Source organism: Littorina saxatilis, linkage group LG3 (genome assembly GCF_037325665.1).
Source record: "Littorina saxatilis isolate snail1 linkage group LG3, US_GU_Lsax_2.0, whole genome shotgun sequence".
In the NCBI taxonomy this organism is placed as follows: Eukaryota; Metazoa; Mollusca; class Gastropoda; order Littorinimorpha; family Littorinidae; genus Littorina; species Littorina saxatilis.
Window position 1 is genome coordinate 71283524 of NC_090247.1, and position 26835 is coordinate 71310358.

The 26835-nt window shown below is 39.3% G+C and overlaps 1 long non-coding RNA gene across 5 annotated transcripts in view; it reads right to left on the minus strand.

Annotated features, from left to right (window-relative positions):
* Positions 1-661: 661 nt before the first annotated feature.
* LOC138963170 (uncharacterized) overlaps positions 662-26835 on the minus strand; it is a 71731-nt gene continuing 45557 nt past the window's right edge. For 4 of the 5 annotated variants that reach the window (XR_011454739.1, XR_011454735.1, XR_011454738.1 and 1 more), the window contains exons 3-7: positions 16785-16943; positions 7060-7192; positions 6078-6200; positions 5027-5143; positions 662-939 (exon numbers count right to left, since the gene is read on the minus strand). This is a non-coding gene — a long non-coding RNA (uncharacterized lncRNA). The remainder of the gene's footprint in view (positions 940-5026; positions 5144-6077; positions 6201-7059; positions 7193-16784; positions 16944-26835) is intronic. The other variant, XR_011454736.1, reaches the window with a different exon arrangement.

The following is a 26835-nucleotide window of genomic DNA, read 5'->3' on the forward strand; positions in this document are numbered from 1 at the left end:
AGGATAAATGAAAGTCGTGATCTGCATTTCAAAGCAAATACTTGATGGGTCGGACAAGCGTTTTTGCCTTTTTTGGCATTTCAAGTTCGTAAGAGGGTCTGTACTTGTTCACCACTGCAGATCCAAGGCAGTTCGTCCGTCCTCGACTTGATAATCTGCGTGAAACACCAGACTTCAGGTGTGTGTGTGTGTGTGTGTGTGTGTGTGTGTGTGTGTGTGTGTGTGTGTGTGTGTGTGTGTGTAAACGAGTTTGATTTTCCCGGAAAAGAAAGTGTCCAGGAATATTTTCTTTCAGTTATGCTTGTGCTTTTGAATTCAATGTGACGGCTATTTGTTTTGGTTGAATTGTAATGCTTGTTCTTGCTATACGTTACCATGCATATTAATCATTATTTTACGAAAATAATTCTTCTTTATCATTAGACTCTGCTTTCAGGAAAAGTTAGTTTCACTTTTCCTTTTGTTACGGGGAAATACTTGTAATTGCGAAAATTGGCGAGTTCTCTCCCCTTCAGCACACTGAGAAGAAAGTTGCGATAACAAGTACATACTTGTTTTTCAAAGTGATCGAGTCCTGCTTATATGTGTAAGATTTTTCTTAATTGTTGCTCACATTGGGTGCACTTTCGAACACATTTTGAAACACGGTTCAACACTCAGATTCAAACCAGTCTTTATTGGCAACTAGAAAATATGCATTGACGCAAATAAGCCTGACATGTGGTAATACACACAAGTACTTACAATCATTGCAAAATCATATTCTCAAATTCGTTTTCTCACCTTTGAAACAGCCACGTGCGTTTCGTCAAAGGTTCGTGCTTTGACCAGTTGTTTCCGGTAAACATGAATTTAAGAGTCAACACTGAGCGTTGGACAAGAAAACAAGCGAGTATACTTACCTCAAATGATATCTTCAACTATCTTTGGTGTTCAACTCTGAAACACAGAACAAAGAAGCACATTGCTCACAGTGTCTGTCTATTGCCCAATCACACGCATTGAAAGACATTCAAAATGTCTCTGCTTTGTAGCTCTTCTTTCTGTTTATGTCAATCTCCGGAAATTTTTCTCAGTTTGTCCATGATATTTTCATTTCTTCGTTTCTCACCTTGTTAGTGTTCATCATAAACTATTGTATCCTTCCATCTGTTGCCTGATCTCAGCTGAGAGGACCTCAGAGCATCCCTGACCAATGAATGATCAGATTGGCATTGTTTTCTGATGACACTGGATCGCGACGTTTGCTCACAAAACGTACACTCTGACATACCAATAATTAAGTAGTCTGAACATCGGAAAACACGAAATACACTGAAACGGAGTCGCTTACTTACGAACGCTTTTTACTTAAGTCAGGGATCGCGCTAGCTTTTTAAAAAACGCGTAAGTCATACGCAACGAAACGAAAAAAACGCGTCACGGACCAATATTTTTGCGTACTACGAAAACACGTACAGACACAAACAAAACACGCACGAAAGACTTAAAGGCATATGTACGCGCTCCCGTGTTTACAAAGTGTAGTTTGCCCATAATCGATGTCAAACGCACCATAAGACCATATAATGACGATATGTCACCATGCGCGGACCATAATACATGCATTACAGCTTGTTCTAGCCTCTGAAAAAGTGAGGATGTCAACAAAGCCGCGGTGTTAGCTCCCTTGCATCAACGTTAAATGTGTTGCCAAATCTATAAATAGGACGATCCAGATCAAAATGAAAATTAACATATCTCAACATTGAAGGGGTCCTAGACCACACTATTTTGCAGGGAACTTAATTTAGCATGTCTCCAGCTGTTGGTAAAGCAATTAGCGTGTATAGTCATCGAGTACATATGCCTTTAAAGACACTCCTTACCTAAATACGGCGAGTTTTTCTGTCGAACTCCGCGCACGCCTGTCGAATAACACCCCTGCTGTCTCCAACCTTCGGGCCTTGCGAGTTTGTTTCCCGCTCTAATACGACTAGGCCCACTTTCCGCCTTTTGGAAGCGCGAGATGGGAGAGCAGCTAATGTCTGTTTCATTATCCGACAAGACATTATCTGGTAATACCCTCGTTACGTTCGTTTGCGATACTTCGATGCAAAAAGAAACGGACTTTAGTTTTGACGCGCAGATTTCATGTGTGTCGTCACTTCTCGAGCCCTATAGTCAGTTTCAGGATCGGGTGATTATTAAGTCAGAGCAAAAGCGCTGCGTGAAGACAAGAAAAAGTTACAATATTTTTGCGTATGGCTTACGCGGCGCGGCGAAAAAAACGCGTCAGCGACTTTTAAAATGCGTCAAATACACAAAAATCGTGCGTAAACGCGATCCCTGTTAAGTGAAAGAAGATTTTCAGCATGTGCCTGTTATAATAGGAAGGTTCTAACAAGGAAAAACTTTAGTTCAAATACTCTTTGTTGAAGTGGTTTCACACTTAAACCTATGCATAGAGCGCTGCTGCCAATTTCATTTTGCTATGTGAGAAGAGAATGGGTTTACACACATTTAATATTTCGGACTAGATTCATTTCAGGTACGTAAGCATTCCTTGAAAACACCTAGATAATTATGTTAAAAATTGAGAAGTTGCTTGGGAAGATAACTAACCGGTTGTTCTTCCTGCTTGTCATAGGTATGTTAAATGGTTTGAACCTTTCAACAACTGCCATGCACGATTTATAATCCAGTTGAAATTTTGATGTTTTTGAGAATTTAAATGAATGGCAACCTTAACTCATTGTCTCCCAGGTACGGATATATCCGTACCCACTCGTATGGCTCTATCTGACCAGGTACGGATATATCCGCTCAGATTGTTAGCTTCTGTTGCTTCCTGTAACGTTCATCTAACGTCTGCATTCCAGCGTGTTGATACACAGTTACTACACAGTTACTACAATTCTGAGTGACCTGCTGCGGCACAGCTGGTCTCAGCTAAAAAAAACTTCGTCAACATAGCTGGGGTAGAAAGTGTTAAACAGCGGGTACAGTTTTATAAAAAAAAATTCTCTTGCAAAAATGCAGGTTTCCATTCAATTTATACAGGATATTGTGCTGCAAATCAGTTTAAAAGGAGGAAAAACCGCAGTTACAACTTGTCCTTTGTCCCCGGGGCTAATCCCTTATCGGGGAATGAGCTTTTTTCCACTCATGACACAGATTGCATATTACATTGTTGGAAACGACGTCAAAAACCAGGAAGTTTCACGGCCGCTGATATCATCTGTTTATGGGTGTCTGTGCTGCTAAAAAAACAAAATTCTTGCAAGACAGGTCATACTAAAGACCTCCTGTGTTCTGGTACTTTCAGAATTCTTCAAGAGCCATGATTGCTATGTTCTAAAGGGAATAACTCTAAACAATCCTGATCTTTCGAGTCGAAATTAGTTGTCAACACTTGCATATTCTTTCTTACTTTTGATTCAATTTTCCTCCACCCAAACATGATCAATACTATCGAAAATGTAATCGATAGTTTGCAGTGCTAAAAACGAGGTCTGAAATATCGACATTAATACTTTACTTAGCTAAAGCAATGTGTTATTCAATCATCTTTGTTATATACAACATATAAGGAACAACGTAACGCTTGCAGTCATTTTCGCACGCAGTATCTCTAGTATGTTGGTGACATATGCTGAAAGCTTCAAAGCAATCCACCAAGTCATCGCTAAAGTGCAGCATTTTTTGTCATGATACCCCTAAAAAATGACGCAAAAAGTCCCGTTTTTGACTGCTCTTGCGATCGACACCTGCAGCAGTAGGAATAGCATAGCACATGAAACACGCAAGGTAGCTAAACAAAACAATCCGCTCAGGGTAGATAATTGATTTGACTTTTTTCTCGCATGTCAAAGTTGCAAAGTTTTGCATATTCTGATTTTTTGTCGATTTTTCATTTGGCCCTTCCGTTTTTGTCTGGTCGATTTTGAGGGTACCCTTATTTTAGCGGCCGTCACGTGATCCCTGTAAAAGAAATCTTTAATCCAAAAATAATAGTTAAGTGAACGGCCTTAACTGGCATATAAAGTTTTAATGAAATGACACTGGAATTAACACTTTAATTTGGGTGCACAATTTGTTGCAATAATTTTTTTGCCAAGTTTAGATCGTTTTATTTGAAGATTTGACTGCTTTTCAACCTGGCGGCACACACATACACACACACAAACACACACACGCATAAACACACTCGCACAATCACACACACACACACAATCACACACACACACACACACACACACCGTTACCTGTTCCTCACAGTTTTTAGCGACAAAGTAGGTTATGAAAGTAATCTAAGCGAAATCATTGATTGTGATGTTGTGTGGTTTCCAACGCGCGGAGGCAATTTTATCCCGATCCAGACGTTGCGGCGGTTCGCTACCACAGTTTGGACTGCTTCATTTCTGTTTGAATTTGTGCACAAAACAGACCGTTTTAAATGGTGATATTTCACATATCAACGCAGGACACATCAATAAACATAATTGTTTGGCTTGTCAGTCCAATATTCGACAAAGAGGCGTGTAGTATGGGATGGAAGTGGGCGAATATGCTTGAGTGGGGACAGATCTACAGCAAATCGGTTCGTATGTTTGTTTACGTGTATATTTCTCGTTGAAAACCACACATGTACTAGATACAAACCTTACTCATTCCCACAACCATAAGAATAAGCTGTACTTGGTTTCAAAGAGACACATTTTGATTTGAATGGGGGACACTTACCGTGATGTTGGCGGCAACGCTTTGTTTACACGTGGCCTCAGCGATCTCTAGGTATATAGCCGAATATACGGCGTACAACGTAAAACATGTCAACAGAAATATATTTTTAACATGTGGCGTTCTCCTCACTGCTTCATGATTCTTTCATTTGGTGGCGTCTGAATAATTATCCTCCTTTTCTACAATATTTAAGTCAGAGTGCTCCTGTTGTGAACTTTTTGCTGACCGGTGAAGAATTCCAAATTTTTATTATTTTCATTTTGCATTTGCTTAAAAAAAACCACGGAGCAATCTAACTCACCAACTCTGCTCTGCCACGTACTGGCAGTATTCTGGTAGTGTGTCCTGGCGTATAGTCTCATCCATACATCATCTGTAGGATCCAAACACGTTGGTGTTTTAAGTACTCCTTGATGTTCTGTACAAAGTGAAAGATCATAATTATCAACATCAGAATGTATTTACTCCTACAATATTGCCTAAAATTCCATTAACTAACGATCTTTCTTTCTTTATTTGGTGTTTGACGATGATATGAAAGTTATCACAGTACTGACTGTGTCAATTTTATAATCATGAACACAGAAAAGACTTGGTTAGGGTAATGTGTCACTTTGACAAAGGTTATTCTTGTAAATATTGTTGTTACTGTTAGTCTAACAGACATAATGTTGTCTCCTTTGCGTAGTTGTGTCCCATATCCATGTATCCAGCAATGCACATATCAGTGTCACACATCACGTAAAATCAGAAGTAAAACTAGTGCTAACAACTTAATCAGCCCTGATATAAAATCTGAAACGCAATTTTCAAAACATTCTGACATTCATCACACACTCTTGAACTGCCAGAATAACTTTATGTTCAAAGTGATCATGTATTGTCCTATGTTACTTACCCTACTTTGTTTGAGGTAAGAAGGCTTCTCAGATGTGAACAATAAGTGATAATTAAAGCATGTTGAAGGTTTTGTTTCCCTCTCCTATTGTATCTAAATTGCCCATGGAGTAAAACTTAAGAGTGTCAGTTACAGTAACGTTCGGGCACAAACACGATGTAGGGTACCCTAAGTATTCCTGAATGGAGGTATAAAGTCCCCCTTTTTTTCTAGCCAAGAGGTACGCTACTTTAAAGATATTTCGAAGCTGTGACGCATGACCTACACTTAAAATAAAATCCAACTATTTTGACGGCTGAGTGGTTATTGGTTTTATAACACACACACACACACACACACACACACACACACACACACACACACACACACACACACACACACACACACACAGCCTCTTTGTAGATTCCAAGCAGCTGATAGAGTATGTCTCTATACACACAAAGAATGCACTTACAGCCTGTTTTGGCGGGAGAAGGCTAGGGGAGACAGGTGCGTTTCCAATGCAGTGGCACAGCGGCACCCGTGTGATCATTGTTGCTAAGGCCAGTGTTGTCTGCGCACGAGGCGCAAATAGATCCTGGAAAAAAAGGGCAAGGTTAGTGGTTCGGTTCGGCTTGTTTTATTTACTTGTTGTTCAACTTATCGTTACATTGTTTGTTATTTCGATATCTCCCGATTTAGGCACGTTGAGGTTCTAAATAGAGAGTACTGCATGGCTTCCTATGTGATACCAGTTTCACACTAGTATCAAGAGACATAGTTGGACCTGAAGAGTTCATGTATGTATGTATGTATGTATGTATGTATGTATGTATGTATGTATGTATGTATGTATGTATGTATGTATGTATGTATGTATGTATGTATGTGTGTGTGTGTGTGTATGTATGTATGTATGTATGCATGTATGTATGTGTGTATTTGTATGTATGTATGTATGTATGTATAGTTGTGTGTGTGTGTGTGTGTGTGTGTGTGTGTGTGTGTGTGTGTGTGTGTGTGTGTGTGTATGTATGTATGTATGCATGCTATGTGTGTGCATGTTAGTTTCTGTGTGTGTGTGTGTATGTGTGTGTATGTATGTATGTATGTAAGTATGTATATATGTATGTATGTATGTATGTATGTATGTATGTGTGTGTGTGTGTGTATGTATGTATGTATGTATGTGTTTAGGTAGGTAGGTATGTGTGCGTGCGTGCGTGCGTACGTAGGCCTACGTGTGTATGTGTGTGTTTGTGTGCATGGATAGATGCATGACACGCACGCACGCACGCACGCAATCAATCATGTATGCATTTATGTACGGAATTTATAACAAACAAACAAACAAACCAAAAACACAGAACAATACCTTACGAGTGTGATTGGGTGCATCTTATGTCAGTCTGTTTGTGTACCAGCCTACATGCATATATTACTATATGCATACATACATCTTGTTTATCTGAGAATGGCCAAAACAGATATCGTTGTCTGGGGTCCTTGATAACCGTGAGCTTCTTTAAGTAGGACTGATCTCGGGGCTCCCCAGGGACGCTCCAGCTAGAGGTTCACCGGGACCCGCATCTTTAAAGAGATATGGCACCGATTGACGCCGAAAACATCGACATCGCTAATATATTGCGTGTGATATTTTCAGAGCGTGTTGAAACAAGTATGAAAATATTACAGAAATCTACCCGACAGACTTTAAATATACATACTTTTTAATAGATGATGACATGTCAAATATAATATGAACAAAGGCAATTGGGTGGGGTTGTTTACCGATTAAATACAATCACAGAACCTATGTTTAAGAGGTGTAAATCCCTGGTTTGCGTATGTTAAAATGATTTGTTTCTATTTGAATTAGGCAAAAATGAGATAGGTGTCTTAATTTACATTAACATATTGTGCAGCTCACAGCCTTCGTTTTGCGTTTTTGTTGCAGCTGAGTGCATTTACAGTTCAAAAATCCTCCTATGGTAGTAAAACAAACCCAAAACTACCCAACGACGACATCTGTGAAGCTCGACAGTTTCTTGTTCACGCGAGTGCATAAATTAACCTAGTTATCATAGTGGTGTTTGGTCGGAGTTCGATTCAACTGAGTGATTCCGGCCTCCATTTTGTTTTACACAAACTCATGATGATGTCTGACATAGTTTGCCACTAGTGACGTGTCTTTTTGTGCATGATGTGATCTACCTGATCTAAATTTAGATCCAAAAATAGGTCAAGACCAGCCGGGACAGAGTCCAAAATTAATTCGTAAAAAAATCGCAGTTCTTGACTCTTTGGGTGCAAGTCAATGAAACTTGGTAGTTCTTCTAACGGATAGCTGCCTGAGGTATGAATAAAAGCACCAGGGGCTCCGTGCACCTGGATTTGACAAGTTTAGTACCTTTAATCAACCGGATGATTGACACAAAACAAATTGGACACAATGTAGCGCAGAATCCACACGACCAAACATAAATTTAAAAAAATACCGACACATCTGTTTACTGCTTTGCAAAACATAGCATTACCCCGATTTTGAAAAATGGTGTCGTTGTCTGCAGAACTATCAGCAAAGGAAAAATTGATACGTTTTCCATTAGTGGACATATCCTTCTTCTAAACATCTTCAACTGTTGCCATATACGATGAACTGATTAGAACGGTTTTCAGAAATACCCTTTTCCCTCTTCAATATGTCAACTGGAAAAATCCAATTTTTCAAAAAACGCCTGCATGATTTGTTTCAATGCAAACATGGGTCAAACAAATCAATTCCTACAGAGACAATAGCTTCTTTCCTTCCGTGGACAATGGTTGTGTTATCCTGCAGATCAGGTAGTTATGAATGTTTGTGTTGTTTCTCACCTCTCGCTCTAAATGTGAAGGGAATAAACTTCTTTCTATTTAACTCTTGGTAATCACAATATCAACAAAACAATACCCCTTTTCTGCAAGTGTTTCCCTTTGTTATTGTTGTTGCTGCTGCTGTGTGTTATGGTGAAAGAATGTAAGAAAACACATTGTTCTCAAGCACAAGACTTAAAACAAGGCCTATAGGACGAATTTCGGGAATAACTCTTCTTGCTTTGTATGGCCTGAATGAGAGTGGTCGCTCTGGAAGGTGAGGCAAACTTAAACTAGATCATATGTTTATTTATACGTATAAATATATAGCTCAGTGAAAATTACCAGTGGAGACACGCCGTTGACGCTAGTGTTTACTTAAATGTTTGGTGTTGTCGAATGAAGTTAGTTTTGCACGAAATGACATATACGTTCCGTCGATCACTCGCCGGCTAGGAGCACGCCGTGAAGCCGGTGATATCGGTTATTGAGACTTTTGCAGGCATGGGAATTGTCCGCGCAATCGCGGATTTCCGCGAAAAGAAAATTACGTTTCAGCGAAAATAAAAAATTGTCCGCGGCAAAAAAAAGGTAAATTAAATTATATATGTATACTATTGTCTCTCTATCCATTATTTGCTTACACGAAAACTATCAAAATATTGGTCTAAAATGCTCAAATTCGTTTTCCTTTCGGGGGGTTTGCCCCCTGGTCCCACCAACGGGGCTCTGCCCCTGTACCCCGCCGGGGTCTAGGCGGCCCCTGGACCTCGGCCTATTTTCAGAGTTTTTTTCTATTTTGGAATTCCCATGCCTGCTTTTGGCGCAACTATATACCTCCCATAAGTTAGCCTATAGTGTTATCATTAACATATGTAAACGACTAATATGTGATTTTAGTAGTTGCATGTATCACTTTTGTCTACATTTCCAAAAAAGCTTTATAGTTACAGCCTAAATGAAACTTACTAAAATCACTTAGATAAGTTAGCGCTATTTCCGTATGGGTTTTTATAAATACCAGTGATACCTGCCCTTGCGACCACCTCTCGAAAGCGACCACCTGCCCACAGCAACCACTCCCAAAGATCCAAGACAAGTTTTTCTTCTTTAAATTCACCTTTGGTTTAAACAGTGTTTATTCAACAATTCATATGTATTTGAACATGATACATGTTACGGATCATCAACAAGCTCAAGCTTATGGTGGTGACCCTAACGGGAGAATTAAACATATGGATTACAATAACTTGCGACGAGACTTCGACAAGTACTTTCCAAACCAAAACAAATGAGAAACAAACAAAATGTGCAAACATACATGTATATATATATATATATACATATTTGACAAAAAGCAAAGGCATAATGGAGACAGGACACGACAATAGAGTGGACAAAGAATATAAAAGGGAAAGAGAGAGAGGAAAGGAGAGGGCGAGAGAGAGAGTAAGCGAGAGAGAGAGAGTAAGTCGGGAGAGAGAGAGAGAGAGAGAGAGAGAGAGAGAGAGAGAGAGAGAGAGAGAGAGAGAGAGAGAGAGAGAGAGAGAGAGTGAGAGAGAGAGTACATTAGTATACATCACAATTGCATATACCAATAACAATCGCTAGAGAGAGAGAGAGAGAGAGAGAGAGAGAGAGAGAGAGAGAGAGAGAGAGAGAGAGAGAGAGAGAGAGAGAGAGAGAGAGAGAGAGAGAGAGAGAGAGAGAGAGAGAGTGAGAGTGAGAGAGAGAGAGTACATTAGTATACATCACAATTGCATATACCAATAACAATCGCTATAACTTCTTAATTAAATTTAGACTTAGATTATCTATAATGAATGGGGCATACTGCACTCAAATTCGTTTTGCCCCAAGTCGGCCAGTTGAAATAATGTATTCCTGGACTTTATCAAAAACAGATTCGTTTGATTCTTTTGACAATCGTGCATCACCAAATAAGAGTGTTGCTATCGTAATTTGGTCAGTGGGGAGAGTACCTATTGTTCTGGTTCGGTCTCTATCGTATTGAGGGCAATCTAAAAGAAAGTGTTTTACGTCTTCTGATGCGTGGCCACAGGCACACGCTGGATTATTGCTCAAATGCCTATCGACTAGGTGCTGGTTTAAATCGGTCATGCCTAACCTTAATTTACTGTGAATCACTTGGACCTGTCGTTCTCCAATGTAAAAATACGGTGGCACAACTGGATCGTTAGCAGTTAGATATCTTTTAAATTGGCTTATGGATTCGGTAAGTTTGATTGCATCAGGCAAGGCATTCCATAGATGTGTTGTTGATGGGAAAAACGATGATTTATACAATTCAGTTTTGTACGGTGGAATCTTGCGTTCTAATGGGCGTCTCCTGTGATACGGGTTTTCCGCAGATACGAGAGGTGGGAGTTCAGCACTTAAATATGGGGGAACTTTGTTATGAACAATTTTATGAAATAATATTAATTTATGGCGTTTGCGTCGTTCAGAAAGTGTAGTAAAACCCGATTCTTGATATAATTTTCGGTGACTTGTTCCTCGAACTGTTCCAATAATAATTCGTATTGCCTCTAAGTGAAGACCTTCTAATTCATCTGCCAATCCGGTAGTGCAATTATCCCATACAACGTCTGCGTAATCAATACTTGGCAATATGAATGATTTATACATGTTTTCTAGGGATTTTCTGCTTAATCTATATTTATATGAGCGCAGACAAGAAATCAATAAGCGGCATTTGGCTACGATAGATTTTGTTTGGGACTCCCATTTACAATTATTTTGAACGATTACACCTAGGTGCTTGTGCTTTTCTACATCTTGTAATGTGATATCGCCAAACTTTAATTCAGTAAAATCCGGATTCTGTTGTCTGCCTAAATTTAATAATTCGGTTTTAGTTTGATTGAAAAGAACTTTCCACTTTTTTGCCCATTTAAAAATTTTACTCAGGTCTGAATTTAGAATCTCGGCTCTGAGAACATGATTTTCAACGGATAAATACATACTTGTGTCATCAGCGAATAATTTAATAACAGATTCAATATTTTTCACTATATCGTTAATATAAACGAGGAACAACGTAGGGCCTAATACTGATCCTTGTGGGACTCCTGCTGAGACGGGTAAATATGTTGACTTATTTCCTTTTAAAACAACTGCCTGTTTACGCCCAAAGAGGTAATCTTGGAACCAGATTAAGAGCCGTCCACGTATTCCGATTGCTTCCAGTTTCCTAATGAGGCCCTTGTGCCATACTTTATCAAACGCTTTAGATATGTCAAAGAATACGGCTTGGGTAGGAATATTATTGTCCAGAGATTTACACAAGTCATTATACAAAGAAATTAACTGGTAGGTGGTGGAATCTTTTGGTATGAATCCAGACTGGTAAGGCGTAAGAATGCTGTTGAGAGTTAAGTATTCAAATACTCGTGACTGGACACATTTTTCAAACACCTTTCCGATACAGCTTAGGAGAGAAATGGGTCGATAATTTGAACAATCAGTTTTATCTCCTTTTTTAAAAATCGGTGATACATGGGCTTTTTTCCATTCCATTGGAAACCTGCCTTCCTGGAGAGATCTGTTATACAAGAGGGTTAAAGCTTCTGAGATGTGCCTGGCACTAGATATCAAAATTCTGTTGTGCACCTGGTCGGGACCAGCGGCTTTTGTTTTATCAAGGTTTATTAAAATTGTTTCTACTTCCTGAGTACGTAGGATCACATCGTCCAAGACACTATCTAATCTGTCAACGTCAGGAGCGTTGTCATCATCATCTGGTAATTTTGACTGTTCAACAAAGAAATTGTTGAAGAGTGTTGCTTTTTCTTCATTTCCATAATGTGTTACACCATCAAATATTAAGGCCAAAATAAAAAAATTGTCTGTTTCTGGTCACCCGACCGACCCTAAATTTCGGCGCCGACCCTAAACTTTTTTTTTCCAAACTCAAATTTGTAAAAAAATTTTTTGGTGTTAAAGGACAGGGTGAGAAAATGAACAACAAAAACGTGTGAAAACGAAAGTCCGCTGACGATTTGTAAATGTGTTGAGTGTCTTGTCTCTATGTATAGTGAATCCAGTCTCTTTGCGCGATTTTTAAAGTTAGTTTTATTGGTCTACATTTGGGGTAAAAAAAAAAAATAAATAAAAAAATAAAAAAATCCCGACCTACCGACCCTATTTTTTTTAGCCATGTTACCAGAAACAGACAATTTTTTTTCTTGGCCTAAGGGTGGAATTGTGTCAGCGTTTGAACCTCTTTTCGCCAAGAACGATTTAACTAATTTCCACCAATTTTTTGTCCCGAAATTATTCATTTCTGATACTCGACCGTCAATTTCTTTTAAATATTCTAATTTCCGGGTTCGTATAGCATCTGTGTAGTCGTTGCGGATATTGCGAAAGGTTTCCCAAGCATCGGGTGTATCCAAACGAGCTGCTATTGTATGAACAACTCTTTTCTTATTCCGTAATTTCAGTATGTCTGATGTTAACCAGGGGGCATCGTTTTCACGCACAGTTACCGTTTTAACAGGCATACATTTCTTTGCTGATAATAATAAATTTTCTGAAAACGTCTGTGCTGCCTTGTCAATACAATCTTGACTCGCGATCTCTATCCAATTAACGTTCTGTAATTCAATCGTTAGTGCATCAACGTTTAATTTATTATAATCAAAAATAACACGTTTAAATCTATTCTCTTTCGGAATGTTATTTTTCAACTTCAGTAATGGAACTGAGTGATCACTACAAACTGGTGGTAGGACCAAGACCTCATCAACAATGTCCGTACTTGCTGTTAGAATCAAATCGATACAAGTTTTGGAAATTTCGGTTATTCGGGTAGGGAATTCAACCAATTGGTGTAAATTATTCAGAAAAATAATATCTAATAAGTGAGTGGAGGGATTATTACTGTAATCAGAATTAAAATCTCCGAGAACAAAATATTTGTGGGGTAAGTTGCCAACCGTTCTAATTGACTGGTCGACCAACTTCCAATAATCTACGGTTGAATTTGGAGGTCTGTAAAAGGAACCAACAAGAATTGTCTCCTGATTCAATTTCGTTTCAATCCAGACAGCTTCTAAATCTTTAACATCTAAATCAGGTCTGTATTTGCAAACTAAATTGTTCTTAACATAGACTGCAACCCCACCGTGTGGATCATTTTGTCGATCTTTTCGTACACCTTTCCATAGTGACCACCTGTTCATAACGACTTCTACTTTATGTCAGTCCCTTGGGTTTGGTTATAAAAATGTTCAACTATAATAACGTTTATCTCAGTGATACTGGTATTTTACACACAAAAAACACACTTTTGGCTGTAATAGCCCGTCATACTCTGAGCCCAATTTCGCGGGCGACTCATTTTCAGCCCCAAAGGCAAATGAATATAATTAACTTGATATTTGCGCCACATGTGTGGACTGGGTGGCCGAGTGGTAACGCACTTGCGCTCGGAAGCGAGACTGAGGTTGCGAGTTCGACCCTGGGTCAGGGCGTTAGCAATTTTCTCCCCCCTTTCCTAACCTAGGTGGTGGGTTCAAGTGCTAGTCTTTCGGATGAGACGAAAAACCGAGGTCCCTTCGTGTACACTACATTGGGGTGTGCACGTTAAAGATCCCACGATTGACAAAAGGGTCTTTCCTGGCAAAATTGTACATGTATAGGCATAGATAAAAATGTCCACCAAAATACCCGTGTGACTTGGAATAATAGGCCGTGAAAAGTAGGATATGCGCCGAAATGGCTGCGATCTGCTGGCCGCGATGTGAATGCGTGATGTATTGTGTTAAAAATATTCCACTCTCACACGGCATAAATAAATCCCTGCGCCTTGAATATGTGCGCGATATAAATTGCAGGAAAAAAAATCCCTGCGCTTAGAACTGTACCCACGGAATACGCGCGATATAAGCCTCATATTGATTGATTGATTGACATTAATTTTCTGATGCACCGCCACTTTCTGTTCTGTTAATTAGCTTACTGAATTAAGCCCACTGGTTTCGCAGTCTGGCCGACAATTTAGTCAAGTTCTACTTAAAATCTACTTTGAGATAAGCGTGAACCCGGCTGTGGCAACAACAACAACAAAAAAAATAGACCCCATGTTTCATTAGGTGGCGCCCTTCAAGCTACACAAGCCCAGCGATCAGCACAACGAAAGAGCGCAAAAGACAGAACTTACCAGGTGAGACAAGGTTTTCGGTTTATTCATGTCTCAAAATGCATTGAGTCAATTGCAAGAACCCTATACAATGTATCAGCTCGTTGTACTAGTTTTGGAGGCATTTTAAAACTGGTTCAAACTGGTCAAAACGAACGTTATTTGGATGAACCGACTGATGATCTAACCGAAGTTGTGTTTATTTCCCTGCAAGAATACGCAGCGCGGAACATACAAAAACCACGCTGAGTCAAGTCACTTTCCGGGAAAACTATTTTTTTTACTTTTTATGATGTAACTTTGACCCTAGATGTTATAGAACTGTAAAAACATAGATGAAACGGTTATAGACGAGGTCAGTCTGGTCCACTGAATCGATACAGCTCAAATGAAGGTCACACATTGCTGTCTTTCGAGCTTGAAACAGGCGCCAAATAAGACCCTCAACGGGAGGCTCATGTTGACAAAGACGGCGGGAAACTAGTATTGTCAACATGTAAAGGAATCACGCGTGTCGATGTGATACATAATGATAGCCTTGCTTGTGCGAATCAATGTGAAATAACTGAACAATTTCCTTAGATGCGCCTAGATTGAGAGAAAATGGCGACCTATTAAACATCTTGAGCCTTTGGACACGTCAGGGCTATTTATAGACTGAATGATTTCCCGCTGTAACTGACTGTGTGCCAAGCTTATGCAGTTAATTTACATTCTCAGGATCGATATCCCCATACAGTGAAACATTGAGGTACTTACCTCACAGCCAGCGTTGTTGCTAATAAATGTATCAAGTTTAGACGTGCTCAGTGAATGCCACGTACACTGTCAAGTGACATTCAATTTGCCGGCCTTGCCAGGAAGATGACCGGATGTGTACACGTCAAGCATGACGCTGCTCAACGAATCATCGGTTCACACGTTTTTTCATACCCTGCAATACTACATTTTTAAACCATATGAATCAACATCGAACGCAGAAGAAGAAGAAGAAAACCATATGAACGGAGGGAAACAAAAGGCTCTTCTTCTTTCCTGTCTTCTGTCTAGTCACTGAGATCAAGTTACAACTGGTTAAACGGAAGTCAGTTTGCGTTTTGAAGCAACTCTTTTTCGAACCTAGCAATATTGGTTTGAGAGCCCGTGCCGGCAATTGTTTTGGGTTTGTAATATAAACATGGATAACCGGCGTTAATGTATGGTAAGTCAAACTGCTAAAAGTACTTTTTCGTCGTTTCCTTCCAGACAGCGGCATAAACCGGCAACCGAACTTTTTTTATTTAACGTTTGTCCTTTTTTCCGGCCGTCACTGTTTGAGTCGCTTTGCGATTCGCTGAAAGCCGGTGTGAGTGTGCAGTAAACGATTTGCCAGCCTGACTAAAAAAATGTTAGCCTACTATTGTGTTATTCACAAACTGCACCAGTGTATCGATGTTACTGTAGTCGGCGCTTTCAATATAATATTAATGTTAACATCTAACAACTTTTCATTTATATATGTGTACACCGCATACACTTAATTATCGGTATTGATATTATTAGATCACGTCGCCGTTAGATCACACCGCTCAGGTGGTGGAGCACTGGACTTGTGATCGAAAGGTCGCTGGTTCGAATCCGGGCCGGGACGGACACGGGTCAACTTAATGTGCAGACCCAGAGACGGTATCCATCTCCCACCCCCGTGTCACCACAATGGCACGTTAAAGATCTTGGTCATTCTACCATAAGTGCAGATGGCTGATACCACCTAAACACGCATACATCAAAAGCCGTGAGGGCGTAAAAAGTCGAATCGTATAAACCAATTCATGTCCAATATAGGCAATTAAGACCTGACGGACAATAAGCCCCTTAACATTTTTTTTGAAAAAAAAAGTTTTAAATATAATAGGACGTGCAGGCAAGTCAAACAATAAGGTATACTCAAGGTTGGGAGAATTTTGTGTGATTAAAGCTCGTTGCTTGGCAATCCCAAAAAATGCAAGGCAAAGGAGGTTTTGTTATATCAGTTATGCCGTAATCAGAGGCCGAAATCCACATAAAGTTAAGTCATAAGACAACGGTAACAATTACTCAAAGGAATACACTTAAGTAAGTAGGACTGAAAAGAAGACGGTAACACTGTGCACAGCGTAACATTGAGATGAAAACGTATTGTACCTGACCAAAGCTGCAGTGAAATGATGGTGGAGCAATCATCAACAGGTACTCGCCTTCCGTAGTCTGCCAGTCCCATAGCATCACAGAGACATGTGTAGCCTGTTGAGGAGTCATCTTCTTCTAGTCTGTCACGCATGTCTGCACCGAGTGGCTCCTTACCTGTGGAAATAAACACCGCAAACTTGTATTGTCAATACTTTGACTGGCCAAGTTGTTTATTAGCATGTATTTCTTTGATTGATCATGCTTCGCGTGTTACCTCTCCTGATAATCTTCGCTGGCTGGCTCAGTGGCCGCAACATGCTTTCTGATTGCGACACCCCCACCAAAAGCTTTGTAAGTCGCCGGGTGACTCAGATAGCTTCAAAGGTGTTGACACACAAAATATGAGACTAAAAATAAAAGTCAGTCGAGTACGCAGGCGCTAGCGCTAGTGGCGATGGATTGGTTTTCTTCCCAAAGCAACTACTATTTGCTCTTTGTTACCTTTTTTGTTAGTTTTTTTTTTAGGCAGGAAGGTAGGTAGGTAGATACTGGTAGGTAGGTTTTTGTGTGTGTGTGTAGGTCGGTTTGAGTAAGTAGGTATCAATACCTGTACATCTTTTATCTTATCTGGCTTGAAGATATCAACAATTAACACAATATGACAAGCACTTGCTTTTATCATTTCATTCTCTTCAGATGACATTGCCACTTCAATCTAAATTTTGCACTTAAACTTGTCATGTTTCTGGTAACTTTGCCATCGAATTTGTCACCATGGCTACACACATGAACGTTTTAATAAAACATCTATTAACATACAATAAGTATGTCAAATTATTGACAAAATTACATGGATTTGACAGCTTTTGGTTTTGTTTTCGGTATTGATTTGCTAAAAGTCACTTTTTAAATGTGTTCGCAATCTTTGCATTTCTATCGAGGACGATGAAACCCTTCAGCGTTTTACCTGTCTACTGCGTTTTACCTGTCTACAGCGACTCACAGTCAACGAAAAAACGGAAGAAAAAAAGACTTTCAGAAACTGTCCACAGCTACAGAGGATGATACGCTAGTGAGCTAATACTAGTGCAAGTAAACGAAGCTATCGTGCGTAGATTGTGCACTTAAAGACAACCAGCCTTTTCCGTTTATTATTTTACAAATCGTGCAAGCGTTTGGTGTTAGCAAAAGAGACGGTGACAGTTCGTTCTCCACTACATGCTCTGACACAAAGTGGGTTGACCAAGGGAGAAAACCGCTCTTTCCTTGTTGGGAGAGATAACATGAGTTTTCCACCTTTAGGTATTTAAACACATTAATTTTCGTGATCGCTTTTTGTTATTGTTGTTTATTTCGGTTTCTTGTTTGTTAGCTCGTTTGTTTTTATTTGGTATTGTTGATTTTCTCTAACCAAGTGCACGTTTTGTTCTTATTTGCATGTTCAGAATGCAGTAATAAATCAAAAAGTGCATGGATGTTAATTCCGACAGTCCGAAACCGTAGCCTTAGCTATTACCTAGGTATCGGTCAGTGTATTTATTCAACGTAAATATTCCCTCCCAGCAATTTGTTGAGTACCTGAACAAACAATCCACAGCAGTGTTACAGATTAAATGACCAAAACCAGTCAGATACAGAACAAAAGTCAGCGACAAGAGAATGCAAGTAAGCAATCCATACAGTTCTCTGAACCAGTTTTGACAAATATACCACCAAATGTTCACAACTCTGTCCTTCAAGTTTTAGACTAACAGGCCTCATGAGCGAGCCACTTTCCAAGGGCAGCTAAATTCGCGTATGGAAACAGTACTGTCGTCTGGGATGCCGTTTTCAGTATTCTGAGCGTTGAAGAATTTGTAAAGAGAAGAAACGACAACAGCAGGAGAAATAAAAGTCGTGTGTGCATTTTGGGGCTTTTTGAGGGACGATTTTGAGTTTGAATCCGTTCTTGCCATGCTCCAAAGCGTGTAACATACAATCTTGCACACGTTTGCTTTAGAAGTGGCAAAGAAGGAAAGCGTGTGACATAGCTAGTTGTTGAAGTTTTACGAGATCCGGGTGACAAATCGAGTCATAATTCTTCGATCGTTCAGTTTACATTTCCAAGTTTTGGTTTGTTGTATGATTCGATTTTTCTTTCTGTTCATGGTTTTTAATTGCGGTTTTTTTCTCTTTATTTTGGTTTTGTTTTCTAAAAATTTGTATTTTCACATTCACTTAGGTTTTTCCAGGAAATTCAAATCATAACTCGCCATTCCATTCACAGCAAGTTTAAACATAGCGTACTTTCTGATGTGTGAAGCAAACGGTATCTCTATCTCATGCTGTTTTCATTGTAAACGGTAACCATTTTCTTGATGTTGTCATGTTGTTGTACATGTATTTTTTTTATTAGTTTTGACATTTTTGAAAGCTAGTTTCTGGATTGGGTAATTATCGAGGCATATTACTCGTACAAGTTCATTGCAGAATATGCCAACTGGGGAAACTTAATTTCTTGCTATGTTTATTAAATACACGAGTAGCTTCCAGGTTAAGATTCAAGACATTTTTTAATGTAGAGGTTTGTTTTGAGTAATCTGATCTTAAATGGTTCACACTATAAAATCAGCCATGTTTACATAAACAGATTATGCTTATTGTACGGCGTCAGTCGAATCCACCCGGAACATAGGCATATATGTGTGTATACATAGACATGCACAAGTCAATTGTTTTCTTTATAGTAAGTCTAACAGAGAGTAAATACCAGTCACATAATGCAGTTTGCCAAGAGCCAGTATCAAAAGAAACATTCTTACCTACAAGAATCAGGGCATTTGTATGATAAAAATATATGAACTTTGAGATACAATGTAAGATACTGTATGGCATCTTGAGTGTGAACTGAATGGGATAATTCTGTAGTAACTGACATTATTCACGTATACACGTAGATGCCCTTGGAACGAAGGAAAATACAACATCTCCTGTGTATCACCAATATAATAATGTAACATAAACTATAGCCTAGATTGCTACTATTTAAAATGACAAAGTATATTCTAAATTCCAAATCTTTCTTTCTTTCTTTCTTTCTTTATTTATTTGGTGTTTAACGTCGTTTTCAACCATAAATTCCAAATATAACGATGACATAATTATATTACTAATAAAATACTAATATACACTTTACTCAATAGTTAAGAATACATGTTACTACAGTGTTAATTTGTTGTAGCTTAACAGAGGTTCTACTTGTTTACCTCGACAAAGAAAATATTTGCCTACCCACCCGTCTCGCCATACTCTTCCGGGCCTTTCAAGGAAAAGGTTTTTCTTTCGCAGCCTCATATTTACTGACTCGAAGCCAAGTAGCAGACAAACTGCTAGCTTTGAGGTAAACCCCAATATTTATAGCCTCGACTGGATATCAAACATGCAGGAAGTCTTTTCCGAATGGCTCAGCTCAGCCACTGTCGTGGATTTCACAGAAAAGCAATTAACCTATTCAACAAATAAATACAAAAGAGGAACAAGCATACCCGAAAATGAACTGCTACAATGAAAGAACTTTCACACTATTTTCCAGTTATGGGAAGGTCATGTGCATAAGTGATCTTTCCAGGTCTTCGGTAAACAGTAATAATACATGTGGTCACAGGAGCACAGAGGTATATAATACACAGTTGCTTCTATAGAACACCTAGGTATTCGCAGTCCAATTCTTTTTTTATTTTATTTTGTTTTATCATTCACTCAATATCTGGTAAGCCACCGAAGAAGGAAAAGCTTGTGCGCTACACATTCTAAAAACAGAAGTGGTGTACTTTTGAAAACTTTCGGTAACCACTTTTGAACACAGTGTGACATGTCACATAATTATAGTACATAGTTCTACTAGCAAAAGTATCTCACATGAACACTAATATCAAGTATCACCGCCTTCTATGAATGCCTCCAGACGCTCAGAAATATTCTTAACGGGAATTTGTCTGTGATGCCACTGCCTTCGCTGCCTTGTGCTTGTAATCAGATACAATCAAAACCATTGCGTGTTTGTACTTAACCAGACAAAATAAAAAATCTGGCTTTGCTGACAGATTGAAGAAGATGTGTGTGTAATTCAAGTTTTACTCCTACAAGATCCGAATTGTTGAAATGAAACAATATTGTTATGTACTGTATCAGCTGTTACTGGTCCTCGTTAGAAATGCTGTCATGTATTGTTTTTAAATTGTAATGTGTGTTCATTCACTGCAGCAACATTTTTATGACTTTCCTTATTTCTTTTAGACTACAAAGGTATGCTACCATTGATTGTGATTCTTTTGATATGTCTATCCAGGCATCGTCTTAACAGTGTCTTTCTTTCTTTCTTTCTTTCTTTATTTGGTGTTTAACGTCGTTTTCAACCACGAAGGTTATATCGCGACGGGGAAAGGGGGGAGATGGGATAGAGCCACTTGTCAATTGTTTCTTGTTCACAAAAGCACTAATCAAAAATTTGCTCCAGGGGCTTGCAACGTAGTACAATATATTACCTTACTGGGAGAATGCAAGTTTCCAGTACAAAGGACTTAACATTTCTTTCATACTGCTTGACTAAAATCTTCACAAACATTGACTATATTCTATACAAGAAACACTTAACAAGGGTAAAAGGAGAAACAGAATCCGTTAGTCGCCTCTTACGACATGCCGGGGAGCATCGGGTAAATTCTTCCCCCTAACCCGCGGGGGGTGTCTTAACAGTGTCAAACAATATCTGTTGTGTATAATAGTCAGTACAAAAATGATGTCTTTTTCATGCAAAGTCGCTTTAGATTATCCGCAAAGAGATTTTTTTACACGACAGCGTTCACAGCATTCAAAACAAACTATATATGATGATCAATAAAACCCAGGTTAAGTTAAAATGGCGACGAGGGAATCAGGCTCGAGCTAGTTGCCACGTCATGCAGCATCATGTTTTAAGTTGAGGTGTTCTGACATGACAGACATAACCACGCCATTGTTCGAATCAGGCTGAGGACGCTCCAGCAGGATTGATCGATACTCCCTCGAAAAAAACACATGCACATGTTTTAGCACGCCTTCGGGTCTCGCCGTAGAAAGCCGAGTACCTTTAATGTATGCACGCTTTATTATGTTACGCCATGCTAAATAGGATAATGGCAAAAAATACTCATTTTGCGGGTTCTGACATGATTCGTTAAGTGCGTCATGTTCGTCAAAATAATAATTAATGCAAAGGTGCCACTGCACGCAGTCTGCTGGTTGTTTGTCTCCTCTCAATGTCTGTACATTTGGTTTCAAGCAGACAATAACCTTCCTTTCTTTTCTTCGTTTCTTTTTACAGACTCGTGTTACGCAATGCGTCGTGATCACATGCTCCAGCTCTGTTCAAATTACAAAACGTGACAACCGACCGGAGAATGAACTCAGTAATTGCACATGCATATAGTGTCGCCCGGGTGTGTCTATAGCAGCTAAGCACGTCGATAACGGTAAGATAAATTTTTCAGCTCGAAATGCACCTTGTCCTTTAATAACATTTTAGCAAGTTTAATTTTCCACTATCTGCAATGTACGTATATATATGTGTGGCTCGTGGTTGATTTTATTTCGCGTTTTCGTTCGTGGTGGTTCAAACCTAATACTGATCATAGTAAGCTTAGCACAATCTAATCCTTATAATGAAAATAACTTTTCGCGAATTCTACCATTGATTTAAGCTCATTACAGTAATGCAAGCGTACAAATGTTTTTTTGTTAAACATACGTACAATAACAAACAATTTCGTATTCATATACTGTATAATAGAGTACTGGAAAATTAAACTCAGGCGCTAATTTACGAAAGCATGCATTTATTTTAAATATATGTCAACTATGCCAATGAGACGGGTCGTAACTATTTGTTTACACTACTTTGAGTCGCATGCTGGTATACAGAAGTTTGTGTGTAAAAACCATCCGAATGAAAGACCAAGATAAGGGAATACTGAGCTTGACACTTTGATGTAAGTTCCACATTCCAATAGTCTTAGATATAAGTGAAAACGTTTATTAACATTTACTTAACTGAGATTATGTGTTGTTGCTATACCTTCGGCACGTCGGAATAACTAAACTCGCAGGCCTTGTCATGCAAAGGCGAACTGTTTAAAATCAAATCGATCAGTGTAACTTGTTGTGCTCCTCAGTCGCGGACTAGATTCCACATGAAACATAAGAATGTGAATAAAGCATTTGTTTAAACCAACTGTTTAAAATTACGAGTGAGCCTTAAACGCTAGCGACTAACTATATTAAAATATTCACGTGGATGGCGTGACTTACTGCGCATGACTAGTTCATAGACACATAGAATTGGGTGGTCACGTGGAGGGGGGCCTTGGGCGGAAGCTCTACTCTTGTCTACTTATAATGAGTATCACATGTGTAGCGCCTCGTTGTTGCACCATGCAGAAACGGTTTTTATCCGGTGATATATATTGTTATACTGTTTTACATCCACAACCCCTGACTGCCCCCAAATATATATACCTATATAAAAACGGATGTAAGTGTGTGTGTGTGTCTGTCTGTCTGTGGTCGCCATACCTCAGAGATGGCAAGAGACAGGAACGAGGTAGTGTGCATGAACAATGCCTAGGAGCCGCAGATGTGCACCTGGGTTTTAGTTTCTTGATTTATTGTTTACTTTCTCATATTATGGACCTCTGCTTTATTGAATACAGCCTATATAGTGCAAGGCCAGTTCAGCGCCTTCTGTTCACCTGTAGTAAGCACACAATGCCAGTAATATTAGAGACTCGCTATTGCTCCTACGAGGGGAAGAATCGAAGAAATTTTTTTTTTAACCGGACCGTTCATGAAATTTTCAAGAAGCAAAGGGAGGTAACTCTGACTGTGTTATCCAAATAAGGGATGTAATTAACTCTGATAATTAATGGAAAGCACACATGTCATAACATGCTTTAGGGTTCTGCTAACACCCGGGCGGAGCCGGGTTTGACTGCTAGTATTATTTTTTTTTTATATAAATATATAAATAAATAGATCAATAAATAAAAAAAATTTAAAAAAGAAAGAAAGAAATGTGATTTGATTTCACACGTTCTGCGTTTGGACTGCGAAGTCCCCAAGAGGTTGTTTCAAGCTACGATATTAAATCAATCATGATTTCAAAAACCTTTGCACCGACAGCCGAATGGTGCCCATAGTGCCATGTCAGCAATTCCTTGCCTTTCATTCAAGCTCTTTTTGTGTTATGTTGAAACAACACTCACTGAGTTATAACATTCACGGTTATTTATAGGTTACCTGTATTTATCCGGCCTTCAAACAGTCTTTTGAATTTATAGTAACAACTACGTCTTTTCATTGCCTTTCGTTAAACGTTTTACTCACGAACGAAAGACTAGCAGACTCACTGTCACATTCTCTCTGTCCATAATTATTTTCCTTGATTTCTTTATTTATAATTTTGTAAGTGTCATATTTGAATAATTGGTTTAACTTCAAACAAAGAAACAGTGGGCAAAATACGCCATTGATTAATACGCGAAACAATCGACCATCAATCTTCTTTTTACGTCTAAATACAACTACAAATGAACACAATACACACACGATGAGTTTAACAATAACAGCAATAACAGCACTTTATTGTCCATTAAAATATTACATAAAAATGGAAATTTTTCTTCGGCACACCCTGCCTGCCTGTAAACGATTATAACAACAATTGTATAGGACGACACACATAAATCATAAAACATAGAAGGGATACAATCAAATATGATATTGCACTATGTAAATTTACCCTCTCATATCACAGGAGTTGGGTTTCACAGCCGAGTAATCACATTACAAATATTTCCCACACACCTTCACATGTACACATTGTTTGTTTTTTCCCAGCCGACCAGCCTCTACGTGATGCGAGAAGAATTTCATCAGTTCATCCCAAAATCCTGTTTCCTGGAACTGTTTAGTATATTCACTATGTCTGAAAACAGTGGGTCCCAGCATAATGACAAAACAAAGTAGAAAACTTTTGTTTGTTTGTTTGTTTGGCCCAGCCGACCACGAAGGGCCATATCAGGGTGCTGCTTTGACATATAACGTGCGCCACACACAAGACAGAAGTCGCAGCACAGGCTTCATGTCTCACCCAGTCACATTATTCTGACACCGGACCAACCAGTCCTAGCACTAACCCCATAATGCCAGACGCCAGGCGGAGCAGCCACTAGATTGCCAATTTTAAAGTCTTAGGTATGACCCGGCCGGGGTTCGAACCCACGACCTCCCGATCACAGGGCGGACGCCTTACCACTGGGCCAACCGTGCCGGTTCAGTAGAAAACTGTACTTACCTTCAATCGCAGTTCTTTTGTGCCAAGATATGTTCATTTTTACCGTTGACGAGCATTTTCAGAGTTGAATAATCGTCAATCAAACAAACGAATACACTCTTTCCCAGAAAATAGAACACACAACAAGAATTGAACTGACTGAAACCGGCTTAAGCCCGCTGCTGACGTCACAGATATGAATAACGCTATGCTGTAAATCGACTTGAGCCCATTTACTACGTCGCCATTTTTTTGAATGCATTGATGAAGCTTTGGCCTTTCTTCTGGATCTGGATCTGGATTTGTTACGTTGCAGGGACCACTGTTGGTCATCTTCTGTACAAACATTTAAATTTAATTGAGCATACACTCTCAGCTGATTTCTGAACGTCTTTGAGATTTCTGCATTTGCATCAAGGATAGAGATTGATATTGCTGAGATCTCCCTCTAACCGATTATTTAAAAACCTTAGCTTTTAAGTTGCTCCACTTCAGTCCTCGCTTGTCAAGTAATCGTAGCTTATGTCCTTCTACCTGAAGACACAGCCACAGGACAAAAAATCTGAGACTTTTCCTCCCTTTTCTTGCTTGCTACTGAATTCCTGCTTGTGTCAAATCTACATCAAGACTGAACAAACTGTCTTGCGTCGAAGATTGCAAAGACGGTGATGTAGATCGGCACCAACTTTATCAGCCAATGTACCTCAATTTATTATTAAAAAAAATCAATGGAGAGACCTACCTTTCTGCTTTGCATCAGTATTTGTAAAACACGTTGAGCTTATTGCGATCGCAGAGTTTTAGCATGCAGTTTCAAAATACACACCGACTTCTCACTGCAGCCAGCCGGCTCAGCCCATTTGTAATTCCACAATGCGGCAGTACTCGGAAGTTTATCCACAGAGATCGACGCGTGTTTCAACTCTGATGGAGCCGTTGAAAGTATCACATTGTCCGTAGAAACAGATGGCACGATCCAGAAAGACTGATTGATCATCTGAAGAAATCACACAGATAACTGGAAAAGCGACTTCGAAGTTTCCTCCTTCGAGATCAACAGGTCCTGCTGTTGTGTTGTGCTAGGCTGTGGCGACCGCAGCGAATGTTGCTGTCCTGCCGTGCAAGAGGCAACTGACTGTGCTGCAGATTGCGCGCTGTGTCTTTTTGGGGGCTATAGGTGTTCGCCGTGTTCCGTTAGTGGCCGTTCACGCCCCTGGCACGCACCAAGGCGGTGTAAAGCCTGTCGTGGCCAAGATCTTCTGATTGACTTTCAGAGAGGAGCTTCGTAAAATGTCAGTCCTTGTAAAAACCGTTAACAATGTAATGACAGGCTCTACTACATCTTTCTTCATCTTTGGATTATTTGAGAAAGGATATGAACATTTTAAACCTTGTCGAAACCGTAGACGATGACATAAATGATTTCATCAACCAGGACTAAATCTTCAAACAATCACTTTGGGAAAGGATCGAATGCAAAATTTTAGGCCTTCAAGAAACTGTCAACAACAACTGAAGAAACAAATTGTAATAACCTTCCTGTTTGTCCCTGCTGTGGCAATTCAATGAAAGGATTAGGTAGGGTAAGGGGAATTTGGAAAGGTTGTGTACTTATTACCCTATTATGTAAATAACACACAGGCAGCTTTCAGCAGAACAACACGGTGGCACTCTGTAAATTGTCGCAAACGTACTGTGCACGGTAGCTGATAAACGTTA